We start from the raw sequence: 6,914 nt of genomic DNA, 5'->3' as shown, positions 1-6,914 counted from the left end.
AGAAGACAACAGGGTCCCAGGAAGAGGCAGCAGAATAGACAATTTACTCACAGGGAAGGGCATCCTAAAGATTGTGAGGAACTTGCTATTTCTGCCTTCCTTCGGACTCCATTCTGTCACTGCCTGTGGTCCATTCTCCATCACTGCTTCTCACAATGTGACAGTCCAACTGCCGCTTTAAGTGCACTTCAATCTGGTCCTGGTTCTATTCCATTCCTGCCTCCCTTCTCCCCACCATCGCTCTGCCAATGAAACTCAATCCTGCCCTGAATTATTCCATGTTGTTCCAGTCTCAAGCTCCCACACTCTTCTACAGGTGCACCGTCATCCTGGTGCTAGTTCAACCCCGGCCTTGGCCTGCCAACCACAGAATTGTAGAAATGTAGGACTGGAAGGGATGTCAATAGGTCATCTAGTCCAGTCCCCTGCACCAAAGCAGGACTAAGTATTATCTAGACCATCCCTGACAGGTGTTTGTCCAACCTGTTCTTTAAAACCTACAACGACAGAGATTCCACAACTTCCCTAGGCAACTTGTTCCAGTGCTTAACTACTTTTATAGTCAGGAAGTTTTTGCTAATGTCTAACCTGAATCTCCCATGCTCCAATTTAAGGCCATTACTTCTTGTACTGTCCTCAGTGATTAAGAAGAACAATTTATCACCCTCCTCTTTATAAAAACCTTTTACCTACTTGAAGACTGTTATCATGTCCTGCCTTAGTCTTCTCTTCTCCAGACTAAACAAATGCAATTTTGTCAATCTTTCCTCATAAGTCATGTTTTCTAGACATTTAATCATTTTGTGGCTCTCCTCTGGATTGTCTCCAATTTGTCCCCATCTTTTCCAGAGTGTGGTGCCCAGAACTCGACACAATACTTCAGTTGAGGCCTAATCAGTGCTGAGTAGAGTGGAAGAATGACTTTTTGTGTCTTGCTTACAACACTCCTGCTAATACATCCCAGAATGATGTTCACTTTTTTTGCAATAGTATTCCATTGCTGGCTCATATTTAGCTTGTGATCCACTATAACTCCCCAGATCCTTTTCTGCAGCACTCCTTCCTAGGCAATCATTTCCTATTTTGTATTTTGCCTAACTGTGTGGTGGTTTCAGGCCTGGAGTAGCAGCAAGGTGCTACAGGTTGGATTATGGTGCATTGGCGGAGCTGTGTGTGAGGCCCAGAGCTGGAAAAGCAGAGGGGAAGACATTAGGTTTGAAGAGCATTGGCAGAGCGGTTCAGGGATTCCAGGATTGGAGTAGCAGAGGAGCACTGGCACCTGTGGGGGGAACCTGAGGGACAGTCACACTAATCTCTGTTTCTAGCCAGGTCTACCAGCCCCACACAGACATGAGCAGCAGGAGATAATTCACCCTCAAATGAAAACCCCAAATTGTAGATACTTACTTAAACAGCAAAAAGAAACAAAGATGAAAATGGACTCACTTCAAAAAGGGAAATTTCCATTTGAAGAGAATTCAAAGCCAAGTTCAAGAAAAATTCTCCCCAGAGCAGCATTCTTCTCCTCAGGAGAGTGCATCAGTTTCTTCTGACAGCATTTTCATGGCTGCAGGATAAATAAGCCCCACTTCATTGGTATTACATTTTACAGCCACAGACAGAGCAAGGAGATTAAACTACTTTGAATGAGTCACCAAAGAGAAGAGGTGGGTTTTGAAAGGAGAGTGGTGTGAAACACGGACTGAACACAAAACAAACAGAATTTAGCCTTTCATCCAGAACTCCCTAGAGCCTGGAATTTCCCTACTGATAGGAGAAAAGTAAGTGCATAGCCTGAGGGGAAGGGTCCAGTGGAAAGGAGACACATACTCATGGGGCCCAGTAGTAGTCCCCAGATGTGCCAGAGGAACACTCAAAACACATGGGGAGGGAAGAGGACATGGATGGCTCTCACACTAATCCTGGGGGCTGAGCCAGCCCGTAGCGCAAGTTAGAGAAGCGTCAGGGCTGCTCTCACTTGTGCTGATGGAGAACTCCCAAGGAGCTGTTTTGCAGGAGCCCTGCCTCCGCCCCTTGCCTCCTAGCCTGTCCTAGAACATTGCCTGTGCTGGGAGCAGGGCCAGGAGCACCTGTTTCAGGGTTGGCTATGCCAATGCTCAAGCACTGCCTTAAGGCAGCTGTAAATCCCTTTTGTGCTGCTGGAGCATGGCAAAGGGGACTTGGAAGGGGTGTGAGGTCCGCCTCTAGATGAATGTTTTGCTAGATAATATTTGTGGGTTTGACCATGTTAGCTTTGTAATGTTTAACACCACCCCAGGCTGCAGCGTGATGATGGGAAAAGAAAATACCACCAGCTGAGCAGCCACCAGGGATCCTTCGCTATTGTGGCATCCTATTAGACGTACACTGCACTAGGCAGCCTCCTACTCAGCCTATGCTTAAAATCACATGGGGGATTGCCTTTGCTAGCCTGGTGACTAGTTCATAGTAGACTAGGGATCTGCTTTGTAATCCTTTGGCTACAGTGAGTTCTAATGTGGGTGGAGAGTACAGAGCTAGGAATCCAGGCCAGCTAATCAGATGTTCTGTGCTTAATCTAAACTGGGTTACACATATGAATAAAATACCCTGCATCAGTTTCAAAATTCTTATGAAAGCCAGGTTCCATTGGATTCTTATGCTCCTGGAAAGACAGCATGGAGAGAAGAACCAATCTGGTCCAAATTAGAGACAGTACCGCCTTATACTCAAATGTGGTGCTTTTGATGGTACAAGTATTATTATTTGTATTACGTAGCCTCTAAAGGCCCCCACTAAGATGGAGTCCCTATTGTGCTAGATGCTGTACATACACACACACTAAGAGACAGCCCCTGAACCAGATCTTATAATCTAAATAGAAAGGATAGACACAAAAGTAGGGGAGAAAGGAAGTATTATCCCCATTTCACAGCTGGGGTACTGAGGCACAGAGGGTATGTCCACACAACAAAGAAAAACCTGCATTTGACCCGTGCCAGCCAACTTGGGCTGAAGGGCTGTTTCATTGCTGTGTAAACTTGGGGCTTGGGCCACAGACCCTAGGACCCTGTGGGGCAGGAAGTTCCCTGAGCTCAGGCTCGAGCCCAAGCGTCTACACAGCAATGCAACAGCCCTGTAGCCTGCAGCCCCCCCGCCTGAGTCAGCTGGCACGGGCCAGCCGGAGGTTTTTCTTTGCTGTGTATACTTACCCAGAGAGATTAAGTGGCTTGCTGTTGGTCAGACAAGAAGTCTAGGGCAGAGCCTAGAGCAGAAGCCAGATCTTTTGAGTTGTAGTTCAATGCCTTAGCCTCAAGACCATCTTTCCTCTCAAGGAATCTTCCTTTGACAGAGGACACCAGTCCTGCCAGAAAAAGCTTGGGGGGAAAGGGATGCTGATGGTGTTCTTGGCTGCTCTCGATAGCCACTGGATAGTTTGAATTCCTGCTGGGAAAACAATGAGGCACATGTTTTTCTGAACAAACAAGGCTGCATGTTTCTTGATCAAGATCTTATCTTTTTTCTTGTCTGGTGACCATTAATGGAAAAGCTGTGGGATCTGGCATGCAAAGCCCACAGAAGCGCATATGTTTTCAAAACAAAAATGCTTCGGGCTCTGGCTCAGTTTGTTTGAAGTTTAGGAAACAAAACAAAGGGACAATCATTCTAGACCAGCACGATGATAACGTTGTAATGGGATCAGAGGTCTGCTTGTGAGAGAGGAAAGGTTCACTAGGATCAAGCGTTCTCCCCTCCCCCTGCTCCATTTCCCTAGGCCCTGGAACGAGTGTTCACTTATCTAACCCAGACTGCATGAAGAATGACCTTCAGTCTTTCACTCCCACATTGGTAACAAACCCCAATCTCTCTCACATCTCCGAATCCCACCTTGGAAGAACAAGCCAATTTGAAAGTCAAGTCAAATGGACTCCACCAAAAGCTCTGCCACTACAGCTCACTGGGCTGCCTGGCAGAAAGAGACGGATAGCTATAGGTGGCCCTGGTAAATAACCACTCACGAACGGGGGATAGAGAAGAAATTGATTAATTGAGAAGATGAAAAATCCCACCCCTTACAGTGATGTCATTAGCCCTGATAAGCCTGTCAAAGATTCTGCAGGCAGTCGCTCTTTGGTAGCCCAACTTTTGCTGAACTGGCTCTACTCAAACGCAAATTAGCCCTTTATATTAGTGCCGTAGTCGGGGGAGGGTGCCATCCAAGTGCCGCAATCTGGTGGGCCTGAGATGCCAAAGCAGGGGTAAGTGTGGATGAGCCTGGGGCTGGAGTTCCTGGCCAGCGGGGCGGGGGGTGGGTGATGCTGCCCGGAGCTGCCAGCCTGGCAGGGAGGCACAGGCAGCAGGGCTCACCACTGTGGAGCCAGTGGGCCAGCCCCTGGGTCCCCCTGCACACCCGCTCTCCTCGTGGTAGGTGATCAGGGGGCATATGGCCAATGGGAGCCCCTGGGCTCAGAAACTCCTCCCTGTGTAGCCCGGCCAGGCTCCACTGCCAGGAGCTGGTCCTCGCACCCTGTGCCTCACGCTGTTCTCAAACTCAAAGAAAGGGCACCAACATACAAGTTCACTCAGGGTGCTCAGCCCTGGGGCGGGGAGGGAGGGGGGGAGAGAAGAGAGAGAAAGTATTTAAAATATTTGCAATTTACAAAGACGCCTATTTCAGAAAGATGGACTGGTCTATTGGAAGCCAAGTTTTAACTAGCACCACAAAATGTTTTCCTGGCTGGATAAGTGGAGAGTAAATTGTAAAAGCATAAAAAAGTTATTGAACAATATTCCCTTGTAATAATCTGCAGTGTGTAATAAAAATATGAATATTTACTAGAAAGCTAATATTCAAAAGGATGCTTTTCTCCTTATTCCAGTAAAGGGCTAAAGTAAGAGTGAGAGAGAGAGAGAGAGAGAGAGAGTGTGTGTGTGTGTGTGTGTGTGTGTGTGTGTGTAAAAACTCCCTGTACTAGACCCAGTTGTACAGCCAAAAGTGACAAGACAATGCTTGTAACATCACTTTTTTTTTTATAGATTGCATATAATACCCCCTTTACAATAAATGAATCGAGAAAACCCGTAATACAAATAACATACTTGCCTTCTAGCAAAAATTTAATTATTTTTTCTTTCCATTCAGAAAGTGGCTAAGTCTAGTTGAGCCAATCATTGTTGAACAGTTGGTAAAACTGTTCTGTATCAGATTTTAAAATTGTAAGAGCAAAGTTGTCTGTAATGCCACAAAATTACAACATGGCCTGCTTTACAAGGAAAAATGACCATTAGTTGAAATAATCCAAGCCCTTGCAAAAAGGAAACAAAATTAAAAAAAAAAAAAAAAACAAATATTCCCCCTCCCCCCCCAAGGAAAACAGGTTAAAATTATTTAAAAGTCAAGTCCTGAGTAACTACCTGTGATGTTGTAGTCTATATGGTTTTATAAAAATATGCTGATGAGTGAATATAATGTAACTGGAATATGCTTCATGCAAAAGGTTTCTTGTAAGGTATCATTACAAAGCTTATAATCTACTGAGTGTGATCATCCTATTTGTATAAATGTACCACTCTTGTATCTGAAACTAGAAATATGAAATATAACTCTGAGGGCCTATTGTAATTATGCAAAGTATGGGCCATTAATGGTGGTTTGGAATCTCGATGACTCCCATTAACCAGGACAATTGACTGCAGATGGCTGTTTTACCTGTAAGTCTTCCTGTATACCTGTGTGCTGGCAAGTGGGCAATGAAGTCTTGCAGTGACATGTGATCATGTCACCTGAACTGGAATCCATCTTTAACCTGGTGTCTTTCCATTGAGAAGGAGGGGGTGGGAACCCAGCAGGGCCACCCAGAGGATTCAGGGGGCCTGGGGCAAAGCAATTTCGGGGGCCCCTTCCATAAAAAAAAGTTGCAATACTATAGAATACTATATTCTCGTGGGGGCCCCTGCAGGGCCCGGGGCAAATTGCCCCCCCCCCCCGGGCAGCCCTGGAACCCAGAGAGGGACAAAGGATTCCCACCTTATGCAAAAGATATATAAAGGGGTGGGACAGAATAAAGGGGGGAGGAGCCATCATGAAGAATCCCCTAGCTACCACCTGGAAGAAGAGCTGTACCAGGGGAAAGAATTGTGCCCAGGCCTAAAAAGTGTCCAGTCTGAGGAAAAGAACTTACTGAAGCATCTCGGAGGGTGAGATTATCTGTATTCAGTTTGATTAGACATAGATTTGCGCATTTTATTTTATTTTGCTTGGTGACTTACTTTCTTCTGTTACTACTTGGAACCACTTAAATCCTACTTTCTGTATTTAATAAAATCACTTTTTACTTATTAATTAACTCAGAGTATGTATTAATACCTGGGGGAGCAAACAACTGTGCATATCTCTCTATCAGTGTTCTAGAGGGTGAACAATTTATGAGTTTACCCTGTATAAGCTTTATACAGGGTAAAACGGATTTATTTGGGTTTAGACCCCATTGGGAGTTGGGCATCTGAGTGTTAAAGACAGGAACACTTCTGTTAGCTGCTTTCAGGTAAACCTGCAGCTTTGGGACAAGTAATTCAGACCCTGGGTGTGTGTTGGAGCAGATGAGCATGTCTAGCTCAGCAAGACAGGGTGCTGGGGACCCGAGCTGGCAGGGAAAGCAGGGGTAGAAGTAGTCTTGGAACATCAGGTGGCAGCTCCCAAGGGGGGGGGTTCTGTGATCCAACCCGTCACACTACCTATCAACAAATCCTTTCATTCTAATTGGTACTGAACTGTATTTTTTAAATGTAATGAGTTATGAAAAGTATTGGTAACTAGCAATGTGATATGAAGTCTTTTACCTTGGGATTGAAATCCAAATCCAGGTCCGGATTCCTGTGTGAAATGAATTTGGTGGTCTCAGTCCAGTTCTTGATTGGATCCAGATGTGCACAGA

This window comes from Emys orbicularis, chromosome 1, assembly GCF_028017835.1.
Source record: "Emys orbicularis isolate rEmyOrb1 chromosome 1, rEmyOrb1.hap1, whole genome shotgun sequence".
Classification (NCBI taxonomy): Eukaryota; Metazoa; Chordata; order Testudines; family Emydidae; genus Emys; species Emys orbicularis.
This window is presented reverse-complemented; position numbering follows the sequence as displayed.